We start from the raw sequence: 17209 nt of genomic DNA on the forward strand, positions 1-17209 counted from the left end.
GTCTTTGATGCTGCAGGAGGCGAGGTAAAAGCTGCATGTGGGAAGGCAACTCATAGCTTCCTGCATTATTCCTTGATTCACGGAGTGAGGTCGTGGTCACCAAACCAAACCAGGAGTCCTGCACACGGAGAGCATGTTCCCACACGCACAGTCATCGCTTCATGACTGCTAAGTGTGAAGTGATGGCTTCCTGGTGCAAATTTGCTGTCACAGACCTCTAAAACCCCAAACAGAAATTTTGCTTTTGTTGAAGTCATCTTTCAGATTCAGTGCCTCAGTTGTCAAGGGCAGGCTAATCATATGTGGAGAGATCCCCCCTTTCTTATTTATTATAACATATAAAACGCATACATTTACATTTACACAATACATATACACAACACACTACCTTATTTTCACAGCATAAAACATACCTACATTACTCTATATAATACCTACCTATACTGTACATATCAACATACCTACACTCCTACCCCACACAGACACCCACCAAGTAACTTGACTTCCAGCCATTCTTGTTACGCTTCTTTATTTTTCCAACTAGCTTAAACACATTTCATTATTTCTTTTAGCTCTTCTTCTACCTTAACTTTACTCTTCTTTCACTCTAATCATTTTCTGGATTCAGTATCTTTCAAAAATTCTACTTTTTCCGCATAGATTTTGACGTCTTCCTTAAAGATAGCCCACTCCTTATTCACTTTTTGTACCATATCTCCTCTTATCTTCCTGTTAATTCGGCCATATGGAAGTATTCCATCATTTCAGATAGCCAGTCTGTTTTAGTTGGGACTCTGCTGCTTTTCCAATTTTTGGCAATTAATAACCTTGTCGCCGTAGTCGCTTACATAAATATTGGTCTGACCGTTCTTTTTATTTCCTCTGACATGATACCTAGGAGAAAGGATTCTGGTTTTTCCCCCAAATGAGAATCTAAACATCTTTTTCAATTTGTTATAAATATTTTCCCAGAATCCCACTATCTCTTTGCACTCCCACCACATGTATAGAAAGGTTCCTGCCCCATTGTTGCATCTGCAACAGGCATCACTACAGTTTTTATACATTTTTGCCAGTCTAACCGGGGTCAGTACCATCTATATTGCAATTTCATTACATATGTGGAGAGATCAAGCAGTGTACATGTGGCAAACAGTTCACAGCAAGCACAGCACCCCAGTCAGTGCACTCATGTTATCACCTGACACCTATCCACTTGTGTGCAGGTCAAATCTGTGCAATCCATCACTCACTTTTCTGAGAGGGAAGGATCAGGGGTGTCAGGCGCACATACATGCAAATGTACATGTTTAGGTTATGGGAAGATGTGACACATGGCATGACAACTGGAGGAAGAGGAGGCTGCAGGGTCCCCAAAATTTACATTTTCACCCTATTGTTCCTCTAAAGCAGCAGTTCTCAACCTGTGGGTCCCCAGATGTTGTTGGACTACAACTCCCATAATCCCTGAGCTCTGGCCTTGCTAGCTAGGGGTGATGGGAGTTGTAGTTCAACAACAACTGGGGACCCACAGGTTGAGAAAGGCTGCTCTAAAGGTTTCAAGGCAGCATATATGGTGTCCTCCCCCATTTTATCAGCACAACAACTCTGTGTGGGGTAGATGGCTGCTGTTATTGTTTCATTTATATCCCAAGGATATAATTGTAACTTCCTTCCTCCAAGGAGTTTGAGATACAAACATACATACGCACATAATTTTTATCTGTAGGCTGCCTTCCCACAGTTCAAACCGTGCTTAAGGTGGCTTACCACATGAAAAAATGCATAACTACAACACAACAAGTCATGAACCATAAACATTGTGGTTTTCCACACAAAGCACAACAAAAACTAACACAAAGATACAAAAAAACCAGGATAGAACTTTTTTTATGTATGCTACAGCAGCAGCAAGAATTCTCATCACAAAGCATTGGAAGACACAAGACCTACCCACCTTGGAAGAATGGCAGATGCAACTAATAGACTATATGGAAAGGGTGGAAATGACTGGCAGAATCCGAGACCAGGGAGAAGAGTTGGTGGAAGAAGATTGGAGGAAATTTAAAACTTATTTACAGAAATATTGTAAAATTTTTGAATGCTGATGACATTGAAATGGATTGAAGGTAAAATGTAAGATGGGATTGATAATAGATAAACTAATAGGACATGAATTTGCTGAACCAATTTTTAAAAGGGATACAAAAAAGGGAGACGTGAGGAAGTCAGGAAAATAAGTTAACTAAAGATGAGAAATCAAGAAAGAGGGAGTTTTCTTTTCTTTTATATTTGTTTTTTCTTTTTCTTTTTTGTGTTTAATGTTTGTATTTTTGTATTTTGTAATTTTGTATTTTTCTGTTTTTGTATTTTTTTGAACTTTTCTATTGATAAAACCTAATAGAATATATATATATGTAAAAACCCAACAGCAACAAACCCTCCCACAACAACACTCCAGCCCAAGGGTGTATACATGGCTCTCCTGAATTTTTTATCCTCACAACATTCCTGTGAGGTAGTCTATGCTGAGAAACTGTGAGTGGCCCAAAGTCACCAAACTGAGGTTCATGGCTGAATGGGGATTTAAACCCTCTTCTCCCAGGTCCTAGTCCAGCCACTATAACACACTATGTAAAAGAGGGTCAAGGGGATTCGAAGCAGGGACTGTCCAATCTCATTCCCAATATATATGTATGGAAAAATATATTTTTCTGTTTTTTGTGTGTGAACTAATTCTATGATTGACAGGTGTAGGGGCCTTTACCCCACAAGATGGTGGACTGCTGAAGTACCAAGCAGCCAAGGAAGTTGAGGTGAGGCAGACTACGGTCGCACCATACATTTAAAGCACATGGGAACTGTAATTTGTTAAGGATGCTGGGCACTGTAGTCCAAAACTTCTGGTAGGTTATCACCTACCAGGCTGGCGAAGGCACAGAGTTACAGGCATTTATAAACACGACACAAAACTATTATCATTGGGAAGTAGTGTCTCAGTCCAGCTCTCGTTCCTGCTTAACACCAACGTAACTCGAGGGACTTCGGTGGATTTTTGCCAAAGTGTAAATGAGATTAAAACCAGGCTGCAGGGCTGGAGCAGGGCACGTTGCAAACGTTAAAATAAACAGAGTGCTATTGGGGAAACTCTAAATGCAGGTCTGTGCTTTTAACAACACAAGCGATTGTTTTTGTAAGAAGCCAGCCTCTCCTGAAAGAAATGAGCGCTTCTTTCTCTGCCACCCGGCAGCTTGTGGGCTCACGTGGGCATGCTCTGGGCTTGCCGTTCTTTTTGCTGCTGTCTTGAAGAAGATTGACTGAGAACTACAATTCCCAGGATTCCCTGGGAAGAGGAATGGATTGTTAAACCATTCTGGAAACTTTAGCTCTGTGGGGAGGGGAATAGGGATCTCCTTACAATTCTCAGCCTGCTTAACAAACTACATCTCCCAGAATTCTTTGGGGGGGAAGCCTTGACTGTTTAAAGTGCTATCAAAGTGCATGAATGTGGCCTTTCTCAATGGTGCTATGAGTCACCAGCCGCAGTAAATGGATCGGATCAAGAGCTTAAGGTTTCGCCTCCCTCTGTCTAACGTTAGGTCTGGAAGAGCTAAATCCATGTCTTCCCCTCTTCTTCTCCTATGTCAAGACTCTACATTCGCTCCAATTTACAATAAAGCAAAGTTGGGATTCATTTCTACACCAATCAAAACCAAAACCCTGCATATAGAAAACTAGCTCTTCACTAGGGCCTATGGCCCTAGATTTCTGTGTGAAAAGTTATATTCTTTATAGAGGAACATCCAGACTTGTGAGCCCCTGCCTGACATCTCAGGTGATAAGGGCCAGACACAGGTATATCACCTCAGTGAGGACTAGGACATTGCTGAATATGTTCTCCGGCATCAACATTTTTGCCCTGTGAATTTATTGAGGGGTGGGTGGGGGAAGGCCATTTTTTTCAAATGTCTATGAACACTTGCATGATAAGATTCAAGGAGGTATCGCACTTCAAACGCACCAGTTTGTGAAAGTTTAAGGCAGGGCTTTGTACTTCCCTTTCAGTGGTAAAAGAAATATACCTTGACAGGAAGAATGCCTCATTTCCTCTTCAGGCTTATTTCTATTTTAAGCAGCTCATATTTGTCTAGACATCACTGCTGCTTTGTTGACACATTGTTTATCGGTGTTCACAGATATGCAATGTGAGTTTTGCTTGTTTTTTCATAAGGTTAGATTTTAGATTTCATAAGAATGTAGGTGTGGAGAAAAATACACTCTAGTTGCACAATACTTCAGCCAGCAGAGTCGGCGGTAAGGGATGATAGGGATTGTTAGCCCAGAACATTTGGAAGACACCATGTTGGCTACCCCTGCTGTAAAAACTTACGGCATTGGGATTGGGTTCATCATCATCATCATAATCATCATCAATGTTTATTGTACTAGCCAAAGGCCACACCAATTTCATAATGGTTTGCCGAACTACAAACCATAATAAAAACATACACCGATAACAAAACAAACATTTGTAATAAGCCACTCTGGGCAGCTTCCAGCACATATAAAAACATAATAAAACGTCAAACATTAAAAACTTCCTGATATATGGCTGCCTTCAGATGTCTTCTAAAAATTGTGTAGTTCTTTATCTCCTTGACATCTCATGGGAGGGTGTTCCACAAGGAGGGCGCCACTGCTGAGAAAGAGAAGGAGGAAAGACCGTTGGCTAGCCCAAACCCTGCTCAACTTCAAATTAAATCACCGAATTTCCCAGAGCTTACAGCAATGCTAGGATTGGGTTCTTCGTCTATCATCAGAGGCAGTATGGCAGGTTCTGGGAAGCACTGGCGGGGAAATAACTGGGGTGCCCAGATTCTGCTGGCAAGCTTACCATAAGCACCTATGTGATTGCAAGAACAGGAAGTTGGACTAGATGGGCCTTCACCCTGATTCAGAATAAGCTATAAGAAAATAGGCTGTGAAATTTATGTGTTTTTTCATATTTTTATGTTTGTTTTTTCTTTTTTGTTTGTATAAAATTGGGAAGACACAAGACCTACCCACTTTGGAAGAATGGCAGGCGAAGCTGATTGACTGTATGGGACTGGCAGAAATGACTGGCAGAATCCGTGACCAGGGAGAAGAGTCGGCAGAAGAAGACTGGAAAAAAATTAAGGACTATTTACAAAAATATTGCAAAATTAAGGAATGTTGAAAGATGTTGGATTGGAATTGAGTGGTTTCAAGCTGTAACTATGATAAAATGGTTTTCTTTTTCTTTAAGTAAGAATTTGAAGTTATAATAATTTAAGATGTTGAGATAAGGATTTGCTGTATAAACAACTTAATCTGGGGATACAAGAGGGGGAGGTTTGAGGAGGTCGGGGAAATAAGCTATAAGAAAATAGGCTATGAAATTTATGTGTTTTTTCATATTTTTATGTTTGTTTTTTCTTTTTTGTTTGTATAAAATTGGAAACTTTAATAAATATATTATATATATAAAAAAAGATTCAGGACAGCTCTTCTCATGGAAAGCAGCAATGGGCGGGGGGGGGGGCAGCTCCAACTTTTGCTCTCTCTTCTGTGCTCTTCCCAAGAAGAAAGTCCTTGGTTTCGCCCCTGGTGTTTCCAAGTAGGGCTGGGGAAGATTCCTACCTGCCTCAAACACTGTACAGTGGTACCTCGGTTTAAGAACTTAATTAGTTCTAGAGGTCCGTTCTTAACCCGAAACTGTTCCTAACCTGAGGTACCACTTTAGCTAATGGGGCCTCCCACCGCCGTGCGATTTCTGTTCTCATCCTGAAGCAAAGTTCTTAACTCGAGGTACTGTTTCTGGGTTAGCGGAGTCTGTAACCTGAAGCATCTGTAACCCGAGGTACCACTGTACAGCTACTGCCAGACCAGGGGTCGGCAACCTAAGGCCCATGGGCCACAAGCAGCCCACGGGAGTCGTTTAACCAGCCCATGGACCCCCGCCACCTGCTTGGGGACCCCCACCGCCAGCTTGGTCGGCTCCCATGCGCCGCGCTAAACCGGTGCGGAGCAGAGCAGGGACTGCCTTCCGCGATGCTGGCCGGCTTCCCATTGGCTGCAGGAAGCTCCTGCAGCCAATGGGAAGCTGTGCACGCCTTCTCTGCGCCAGAAGGAGACGGAAATAGTGTTTGCGCATGCTTGCGCGCGTGCACTCTGGCCCACCGCGGGACTTTGAACTGACCCAAGCCACAAAAACTTTACTGACCCCTGGTGTAGACAGTATTGTGCTAGATAGGCCAGTGGGCTACATACAGATTTTCCCCCTCAAAGAATTCTGCGCACTGTAGTTTAATCCTCTCAGACCCTCCAAGTGTCCCTATTTTCCAGGGACGGACCCGGATTTACAGAAGCTGTCCTGGTTTCTGATTTGAGCCCAGAATGTCCTGCTTTTCTTTAGGACACCCCTATTTTCATCAGAGAATGTTGGCGGGTATGTGGTTACGCGACCCCCAAGCCAAGGAGATAAGTAACTATACAACCTTTAGAACACATCTGAAGGCAGCCCTGTATAGGGAAGTTTTCTTTATGTTTAATGTATTATTATATTTTTATATATGTTGGAAGCTGCCCCAGGGTGGCTGGGGCAACCCAGTTAGATGGGTGGTGGATAATCATAACCATAATTATTACTGAATAATAATTCCAAAATAATTCTCTCATTGGAGAAATGTTGGAGGGTGTGATCCTCACAGAGTCACGATTCCCAGGAACCCTTTGCAAACAGAACACTTTGAGGGAAATGTGTTTCAAAATGTGCTTTAAAGGTAACCTAAGTCAGCTTCCTATGTTCCTATGAGTTTTTCCTGTAAAGTTACTAGTGACATCCTGGCAAGCCAAATACCGTATTTTTTGCTCTATAAGACTCACTTTTTCCCTCCTAAAAAGTAAGGGGAAATGTGTGGGCGTCTTATGGAGTGAATGCAGGCTGCGCAGCTATACCAGAAGCCAGAACAGCAAGAGGGATCGCTGCTTTCGCTGCACAGTGATCCCTCTTGCTGTCCTGGCTTCTGGGATTCAGAATATATTTTTTCTTGTTTTCCTCCTCTAAAAACTAGGTGTGTCTTATGGTCTGGTGCATCTTATAGAGCAAAAAATACGGTAACTCTTGCACGATTATGTACACTGTTTTAAAGTTATAGCGATTTCCATTTGTGACTTAAATGGTACTAAAACCCCCCACAAAACTGCATTCACTTCAGACTTTCTTTATTAACATCTAGATGATAAGCCAAGGTGGCCCTCTTCCTGACGGTTTTGGGATTTCTCTGGTTGCCTCTTGTTCTCGATTTTGCTGCTCTGGTCACTGCCACAACTCTTCACTTTATAGGGTGTTTTAAAATGTGGTATGTTTTTACATTCTTTTTTGTGCTTTGCTAGCTGCCTTGGAGACGTCTAGTAAACCTATGCAGACACGCGTACAGGTTACAAACTATATAACTATACTTTGCATGTCGAAATACATGGATGTGCACGTGCGCAGTACAGTGGTGCCCCGCAAGACGAATGCCTCGCAAGACGGAAAACTCGCTAGATGAAAGAGTTTTCCGTTTTGGAGGTGCTTCACAAAACGAATTTCCTATGGGCTTGCTTCGCAAGACGACAATGTCTTGCGAGTTCCTGCTGGTTTTTCCCCTCCCCCCCTTTTCTAAGCCGCTAAGCCGCTTATCAGCTGATCCTATCAGCAGATAAGCTGCTAAAAGCCGCTAAAAGCCGCTAATAGCGCTAATCCGCTAATCTGTCAATGGGCTTGCTTCGCAAGACGAAAAAACCGCTAGACGAAGAGAATCACAGAACGGATTCTTTTCGTCTTGCGAGGCACCACTGTACTTTTCCAAACACGTTGCTGTTTTGTTGTTTGCTTCTGCAAGGTGGTAGCAAGCAGGTGCAGCTAGGCAGTGACAGGTATATGTTCAAGGGATATAGGACAGGGATGGGCTGCAAACGACTCGAGCAGAGGGTGGCGGAGAAGTGTGGAAATGAGACTCGATCCCTGCCTGAGTAGTTGCTTCAGATCCCAAATTGCAAAAATATTCAATGTACTAGGACAGTATTGCCTGGCAGCAGCACTCCAGGGTTTCAGGCAGGCATATCTCCCAGCGCTGCCTAGACAAGCTAGGGATTGGATGCACGCAAAACAGATCATCAATTCAACCCTACTGAATATGCGAAGGGTTGTGGCTCAGTGGTAGGGCACCTGTAGTGCTGCTGCCAGCCAGTGTGGTCAGTACTGAGCTAGGTAGACCAATGGCCTGACTCAGTGTAAAGCCGCTGACAGTTGTTGTAGCAACTGCTTTCGCAGGCATAGCTGTCAACTTTTCCCTTTTCTTGCGAGGAATCCTATTCGGAATAAGGGAATTTCCTTTAAAAAAAGGGAAACGTTGACAGCTATGTTCGCAGGATCCTGCCGACGGGAGGCCTTCAAACCCACCAGTATTATTCCTCTGCCGTTCCAAAAGCACTTTTGCCAGTAAGTTTACTGGATTGTGCTGGCTGCCTATTTCACTGTCCCCCCCCCCCCCGATGAAAATTTCTAATTCAATTTATATCTTTTCCATGACTGGCACAGAAGAACAGCCAGACCAAAGTCTGCAGAGGCAGGAGGAGGAGGAGGAGGCAACTCCTAAGGTTAATCAGGAAAAGCTGAGATTTTGCAGCCTGGAGTTGTAATTCCTCCCCCCCCCCATCCCCACACAGAATTGATCTGTGGCTGCGGCCTTTTCAAACAATGTTATTAAAGAGAACAACGCCCCCCTCCCCCCAATGTTTGGAACATTGTGTCAATCTCTTGCTCTGTGATTAAGCAACAGTTTTAATTGGAAGCTTGACATTTAAAGGGTGTGAGATGTAAATCAGGCCACGATCTGGCTTTAATCACTGCTGGGACATGTTTCTCTTTTTTAATGAAGTAGTAAGGTTTGGCGATCATAGCACATTTGGATTGGGGTAGATATGCATCTTGCGTGTTTCTGGAATTGGTAGCGCCGAATTCTGTGGCTTGCATTGTCTTTTCTTCCTCCTCTCTCTGGATGAAGTCAGGGCGCCTCATTTGCTACTCATCTTATTTTTTTAGATACAGTTGGAAATAGCCAGGGCGTGGAAGGCGTATTATGTATTCCATATACACCCGCAAATTTAGCTGGGGTTACTGGCGCCTCAATTCCGTCATTGATGCATTCAATAAAATCACACCATGCCAAATAAAATCGGTTTCTGTATGTGTTATACCCTTCTATATGCACATACTTTGGTTTAGCTTTTCAAACAGAGCCCCGAACCAGACCCCAATATTTGTACCAATATTCTAAAGCCGCATTTTACAATATTTCCTGAATTCTGTAATAGTGAATCTGGCTGCTAATAAAAGAAGGCTGATTAGGCCTTTATTCTCGCACTCCGCATTTTTGCTTGTCCTAAATATTTAAAAGTGCTGACTGAGCGGGGCTTTTGTTCTTGTTCAGTCTCAAAGCGCTATTGAGGATGTAAGTGAGGACGAGGATAATTATGGCTGCAGCTTATAATCAACAATATTAAACGACTTAAACTTTTTTTCATTCACTTAAAATAAATGCAGTAGTGGACACGGCCAAAGGCCTAAAGTGGGTTAGGCAAATATTTGGACAGTAAATTATTTTCCACTCATATTGACTGTTAGGAGTTTGTGCTAAAGGTAAAGGGACCCCTGACCATTAGGTCCAGTTGTGGCCGACTCTGGGATTGCGGCGCTCATCTCGCTTTATTGGCCGAGGGAGCAGGCGTACAGCTTCCGGGTCACGTGGCCAGCATGACTAAGCTGCTTCTGGCGAACCAGAGCAGCGCACGGAAACGCCATTTACCTTCTTGCCGGAGTGGTACCTATTTATCTACTTGTACCTTGACGTGCTTTCGAACTGCTAGATTGACAGGAGCAGGGAACGAGTAATGGGAGCTCACCCCGTCGCGGGGATTCGAACCGCCGACCTTCTGATTGGCAAGTCCTAGGCTCTGTGGTTTAACCCACAGCGCCACCCGCGTCCCTAGGAGTTTGCGCTAGGCACCCCTAAACTTCTGGGTCTAGTAGGAGTTAGAATTTAATGACGGCCTAGGCGTTAAGGCTAGGTGCCCGACCTATGTGTATTAAGCCAGAGCATATTAAGCTAGACCAGTGTGTGTATTAAGCTGCGTGCTAGACACTTCTAATTTTTTAATTAAGCCAAGTGTTAAAAGCTCATTAAGCCAGGCTAACTTCCTCGTGAGGCGAAAGCCTGGGGATGGGTCATTAAAAAGATAAAGGATCAAGAGACTCTCTCTGAGACTGCGAAGGCATGGGGCCTTCCCCTCCTTTAACAAACGAAACCAGAGCTTAGTGAAATTAGAGTCAGAGCTGCTGTGATGGGAACAAGAGAGAAAGAGGCAGAGCACAATGAGGGCTCTCTGCTTGAATCCTATCCTAGGTGTGCCTGTGGGAGAAACAAGACCCTCTTGGAGTGCTGGCACTGTGAACACCTCCATCGAAGGCTCATATTGCATATTTTGTTGTTGTTGTTCAGTCGTTTAGTCGTGTCCGACTCTTTGTGACCCCACTGCCTCCCGCAGCTTGGACAAACTCATGCTGGTAGCTTCAGGAACACTATCCAACCATCTCGTCCTCTGTCGTCCCCTTCTCCTTGTGCCCTCCATCTTTCCCAACATCAGGGTCTTTTCCAGGGAGTCTTCTCTTCTCATGAGGTGGCCAAAATATTGGAGTTTCAGCTTCAGGATCTGTCCTTCCAGTGAGCACTCAGGGCTGATTTGCTTAAGAATGGATAGGTCTGATCTTCTTGCAGTCCATGGGACTCTCAAGAGTCTCCTCCAGCACCATAATTCAAAAGCATCAATTCTTCGGCGATCAGCCTTCTTTATGGTCCAGCTCTCACTTCCATACATCACTACTGGGAAAACCATAGCTTTCACTATACGGACCTTTGTTGGCAAGGTGATGTCTCTGCTTTTTAAGATGCTGTCTAGGTTTGCCATTGCTTTTCTCCCAAGACCTATGTGTATATAAACCACATATTTGTAAAGACACCATTTCCTCATTTCCAAAAAAGTAGCACATTCCCTGGTGAGTTCCTGGGATCTCACACCGCTCGATGGTTGGGGTGGCTGGCAACAATACAAGTATGTTGTTTAGGGCAAATCAGCAACATATATTTAAATCATATCCAACACACTGTTAAAACACATGTCTTCCCCTGAAGGATCTTGGGAACTGTCGTTTTTTAAGAATCCTAGGAATCCTACAAGCCACGTGTTTTAAAGGCATGCTGTCCACCTGCCCATTCACTTTGTGCTTCCTTTTGAAAGGAAGAGGAGGAGGAGGAGGAGTTTGGATTTGATATCCCGCCTTTCACTCCCCTTCAGGAGTCTCAAAGCGGCTAACATTCTCCTTTCCCTTCCTCCCCCACAACAAACACTCTGTGAGGTGAGTGGGGCTGAGAGACTTCACAGAAGTGTGACTGGCCCAAGGTCACCCAGCAGCTGCATGTGGAGGAGCGGAGACACGAACCCGGTTTCCCAGATTACGTGACTACCGCTCTTAACCACTACACCACACTGGCAGGATACAAACTTTAAAATGAAAGGTGAACAAATCACATTAATTAGATCCCGCTTGAACGTTGTGGCAGCAGGAGAGCTGTGTTTTAAAAGTACAGTGGACGCTCGGGTTACGAACGTGATTCGTGTGGGAAGCACGTCTGCAACCCGCAGCATCTCACGCGCGGGTTGCGATTTGGCGCTTCTGCACATGCACAAGCGCCAAAACCCGGAAGTAACCCGTTCCGGTACTTCCGGGTTCGGCGCAGTGTGCAACCCGAAATCGTGCAACCTGAAGCGTCTGCAACCCTAGATATGACTGTACAGTTGTACCCCGGGTTACAGATGCTTCAGGTTACAGACGCTTCAGGTTACAGTCTCCGCTAACCCAGAAATAGTACCTCAGGTTAAGAACTTTGCTTCAGGATGAGAACAGAAATTGCGCAGCAGTGGCGTGGGAGGCCCCATTAGTTAAAGAGGTACCTCAGGTTAAGAACGGTTTCAGGTTAAGAGCAGACCTCCGGAATGAGTTCTTAACCCGAGGTACCACTGTAATAAAGGAGTTAAAAGAATTACACTGGTACCTCGGGATGCGAACGGGATCTGTTCCGGAGCCCCATTCTCATGTCGAACAGAACGTAAGACGCGACAGTGTGTCTGCACGTGCACGGGTCGTGTTTCGCTGCTTCCGCGCATGCGCGTGACATCATTTTGACCATCTGTGCATGCGCGAGCGGCAAAACCCAGAAGTAACGTGCTCCGTTATTTCTGGGTCACTGCGGAGCGCAACCCGAAAGCACTCAACCTGAAGTGTATTTATCCCAAGTTATGACTGTACCTATAATGCCGGCGTTGGCCTACATTTTACCAGGTCACTCTAACATCCTTTTTTATGAAACCGGAGCTATTAAAGTCTCTCTCTTTTTAAATCCTTTATTTGCTAACATCTTTTTTTAACGTCCCTTTAACGTCTAATGTAGCCCCTGGAGTCTGTGCATGGGTCCTTTTAAGTGAACATCTTAGCTCCACGTTCTGCCTCCATTTCCTGCAAGAAAATGTTTTATATGAATGTAACTTTCACCTTTCAACAAAGTTCATTTACCGTTATGTTTGGTATCCGCTTTTGGGGGTGGGGAGAGAAATGCAGTGGGCTTTTGAGAAGGGTATACTTTCTGCTCTCGATATTGGGTATATGGAGCAAAAGGCATGCGCAATAAGTCAGGAATAAGATATTGTGCCAAAGAGGACTCTCCCTGCATGAATTCAGCATGTGAGCAAATGAGTAAGTGGTTTAGAATAACTCTCGTCGCTGAAAGCCAAGAGCTGGGCTTGATCTATTCAGGAGCATGCTGGTAACAAATAACATATTGAATCCCTTGGCCATGAGAAAATGTCAAACCGTCCTTTGATAGATGACTAAACTCATATAGCTTGTGGAGTGCGGGAGAGAAACATATGACCATTAAACTATTAATCCCACTGAGGGGAAAAAAGAAAGGCTGAACTTGAGCCTTAATTAATTTTGTTGTTGCTGCTGCTCTTGCTTAATCAGCTTTTTCATGGGTTATTGGCTTTGGGTTGTTGGAAGGTAAGCACTATTATCCTCGCTTTGCGGCCAGTGACATGCTCAAGAGCCTGCTTTTTAAAAATAATTCAGCCCTGGCATACACGGCCAAACCAGACGTGATGTTCAATGCGTGCAAGCATTTAAGTGTGCTGCATTTTTTCGCTCTTGAAAATACAGCTGCGCCTACCACAGTCGGGATCTGGACTGTAGCACAGAGAAAAAAGGGAACTTAACTCTTCCCCTGCTTTCCACATTCCCAAGGAAAATCCTGCCTCTGGAGCTGCTATGAGCCTCAGGGGAGAAGTTTCCATTCTGGGTCTAACAGACCTTTTGGTAGCAGAGGTGGGGTGTGTGTGAAGCAAGGATTTTTGGCAAGGCAGGGAAAGCTAAAGTTCCTTCCCATTCAGACCCTGAGCTTGAGTTTGTGAGTGAGCGCAGCCGACGTAGGTGCCCTTTCTTCCACTGGTGGAGTAACTAATGGGTATGCGCATGCTTGCATCCTTTTGTGATCCTGCCTCTTTTTCTGCACTTTCAGACGTGGCAGCCATTTTGTGCTATGTCTTGCATTTCATGGAAGCCATTTTGTGTTGTGCCTTGCCCCCAAACTGTTTTGTGTGATGCGCCATGCCCCTGTGGCAGCCATTTTGTGCTGTGCATTGCTCACACAGGAGCCATTTTGTGACTGGCTTCCATAGCACTCTCTCTCAAAAATCCAAGCCAAAAACGTTGCCATCCCCTGCTCCAGAACCTGAGCTCCCTCTTTCCACAGGGTTGCTATTTACAGAACAAAAATCACATAAAATATATTACCATCATTTTAACATCACTGGCAAGAACAAAAGGAAAGCTTTCACAATGTTTGGGACATATCGAATGTATCTCAGAGTAGTAAATTGTCCCCAAAATATTGCATGAGGTGTCAAAAGAAGAGCACTTATGTTTTTTTCCTCCTGGGCCAATCTTCGTTCAAAAAAATCCATGAGTATTTGGGGATTTTGTTTTAAGATCCTAGCACTTTCCATTGATTGGGACGCAAAACCATCTAAAAGCAGTTAATTTCTTGGGTTCTTTTATGGCCCAGGCAATTTTTTGGGTTTCTGAAAAACAACTCCTTACAAGCACTTAAATTTGTTTCCCTGGATAGGGTTTGTGTTGGTTCCCGATAGTGGAATGACACCAACTCTCTACATTAGCTGGGATAAAAAAAGGAATCAAGTAAAAACCACTTGATTTCTTAGGTGGTTTATGTCCCAGATCCTTTTTTTGTTTACTGTAAAAGGATAAGTGGCTGAAATTTGGAGACATCTTTTGCTTCTGTGCAGGTGACAATGTTCTGATCCATAAAGAATATCTTATAGCTCTAGTACTTTGTCAATTCTACAGTGATTGCATCCAACTGCATTTGGTAAAGGCTGTTAATGATTCAAGTTTAGCTCGTTAAGTTGTGGGTGAACACATCAGACGACACAGCGATTCTTCAAACAGCTCTTGTTTATTCTCAGGCCAGAACAGAACTGAACTGAAGGGTTCAGTCAGCCTGCTTATATAGAGCTCCAGTACAACGTAACTGTAACAATTTTCTAAAACTATCCAATCACTGAACGTCACTTTCGATCCCTTATTTGCATAACTATCTACAGTATCCCCCTGCTGGCCCAGGGTGAGAACTTCAGTACATAACACTTAATATACCTATGCAGGAGCTTCCCAGCTTTGTCTGAGGAGCTTCTGCAAGTTGAGAAACAAATAGCTTGAGTCTTCACATAGGTGTTTCCAAAAGGAAATGGAAGTGACTTTTCTAATCTCCACTGGTCCCCCTCAACACATGACACAGACATTGGCCAAGGTGCTGGGTTGCCCCTCAAAAGGCAGTCCCATTAAATTTAAGACCATATAGCACCAATCTTAAAGGAGCTACATTGGCTCCCAGTACATTTCCAAGCACAATTCAAAGAGTTGGTGCTGACCTTTAAAGCCCTAAACGGCCTCAGCCCAGTATACCTGAAGGAGTGTCCCCACCCCTGTTGTCCAGCCCAGACACTGAGATCCAGCGCTGAGGGCCTTCTGGTGGTTCCCTCACTGCAAGAAGTGAAGTTACAGGGAACCAGGCAGAGGGCCTTCTTGGTAGTCGTGCCCTGTGGAATACCCTCCCATCAGATGTCAAGGAAATAAACAACTATTCAACTTTTAAAAGACATCTGAAGGTAGCCCTGTATAAAGGTAAAGGGACCCCTGACCATTAGGTCCAGTCGTGGCCGACTCTGGGGTTGTGGCGCTCATCTTGCTTTATTGGCCAAGGGAGCCAGCATACAGCTTGCGGGTCATGTGGCCAGCATGACTATACAGCCCTGTATAGGGAAGTTTTAAATTTTTGATATCTTACTGTGTTTTAATTTATTGAATGCTGCTCAGAGTGACGGGGGTAACCCAGTCAGATGGGTGGCATATAAATATATTACTATTATTAAGGTTTATGCCAAGGTAAATGCTTATAGAATCTCAGCCTGAATGTCATTTAGTAAGGACCGCAAGAGAGAGCAGCTTTTGAAAATATTGCTTGCCTTTTCTTATTCACTCATCTGCAGTGACAGCTTGGGTTCTACTGATTGCAGATGCTGTGCCATAATCTTGATTAATGATTAGCTTGGCCACGTTTGGTGCTTTGAAGAAGCAGACCTGTAGGTTTCATGTGAAATATCACTCATTCTATCTGGAAGTGCATTTTGAAGCACGGCGGGAATTTCTCACACGGTTCAACCCCTCTGCTTTGTGCATGCACCAAGTTTGCATGGAGTTTTCAGCAGCGCCTCCATCTGGAATTGATTCCAGTGAGAGAAAGAGAGAGAAAAGAGATTTATCTCGCATAAGGAGATAGAGCAGGCTGACAGTGATAGATGGCACGAGAACAAAGCATTAAAAGTCATTGTTGTCGGACACTGTGGATACTAGGCAGGGATGGAACCAGAGATGCAGACCAGAGCAGGTATTTACCTCTGCATTTTATTTTATAAACTGAATTGATAAATACCAAATGTGAAAAAAGAGTGCAGGGTGGAATCATGAAATTATTGGGGTGAAAAAAAATCAGACCAGAACAATATATATAATATATAAGTCAGGAGAAAAATAGGAGCAGCACAAAAATACTTTGATGGAGGCACTTTTAAGAATGCATTTTGAATGCATGAAGAGTAATGGCCTGGGAGATAAATTAATAGTCATGGCCAGAATCCAGTGAATGCTTGTATGCTCTTCCAACAATAGCCACATCTGCACTGGATGAAATGCTCCCATTTTCTCCTACATCTGCCTGGCATATAGGAAGTTCCATGAATAGTCAGTGGTCTAGAAAACAAGTCCTATGGAGAAAGATGGAAGGAACTGGGTATCTTTGGCCTGGATCTTAAATGGGGCAAAAGCTATGGGGGCAACTCCCGTAATAGAGCATCGTAGACTTAGTGGTTAAAGGTAAAGGTAAAAGGACCCCTGACCATTAGGTCCAGTCGTGGCTGAATCTGGGGTTGCGGTGCTCATCTCGCTTTATTGGCTGAGGAAGCCGGCATACAGCTTCCGGGTCATGTGGCCAGAACAGCGCACGGAAACGCCGTTTACCTTCCCGCTGGAGCGGTACCTATTTATCTACTTGAACTTTTATGTGCTTTTGAACTGCTAGGTTGGCAGGAGCTGGGACTGAACAACGGGAGTTCACCCCCGTCGTGGGGATTCGAACCGCCAACCTTCTGATTGGCAAGTCCTAGGCTCTGTGGTTTAACCCACAGCACCACCTTTAACCCACAGCGCCACCAACGTAGTGGTTAGAGAATGCTAATTGTCTTTATGGGATGGGAAATCCTGAAAACTGGAAGTGGAGAGGAAGGTGAATGGAATGGAGTACCCCGAAAGCAAGGCTGGTTGGCTGGAACACTGAATAGAACCACTCTGCACTGCAACATTTTGCTACTGATCTCACTTGCAATCTCTGTTGATCTGCCTGTTGGTAAGAATGTTTACCACACCAATGCGCCTGATTAAAATTTGGTTGCATCCGCC

General features: G+C 44.2%; 1 long non-coding RNA gene across 1 annotated transcript; it reads right to left on the minus strand.

Moving 5' to 3' along the window:
• Positions 1-7266: 7266 nt before the first annotated feature.
• Positions 7267-15287, minus strand: LOC309529807. The gene is made up of 3 exons (XR_014218477.1): positions 14852-15287; positions 12454-12637; positions 7267-7440 (listed from the first exon to the last, which is right to left on the minus strand). It is a non-coding gene; the product is annotated as an uncharacterized lncRNA (long non-coding RNA).
• Positions 15288-17209: the final 1922 nt, after the last annotated feature.

The sequence above is a fragment of the Podarcis vaucheri genome (genome assembly GCF_965113315.1).
Source record: "Podarcis vaucheri genome assembly, chromosome: 3".
Classification (NCBI taxonomy): domain Eukaryota; kingdom Metazoa; phylum Chordata; class Lepidosauria; order Squamata; family Lacertidae; genus Podarcis; species Podarcis vaucheri.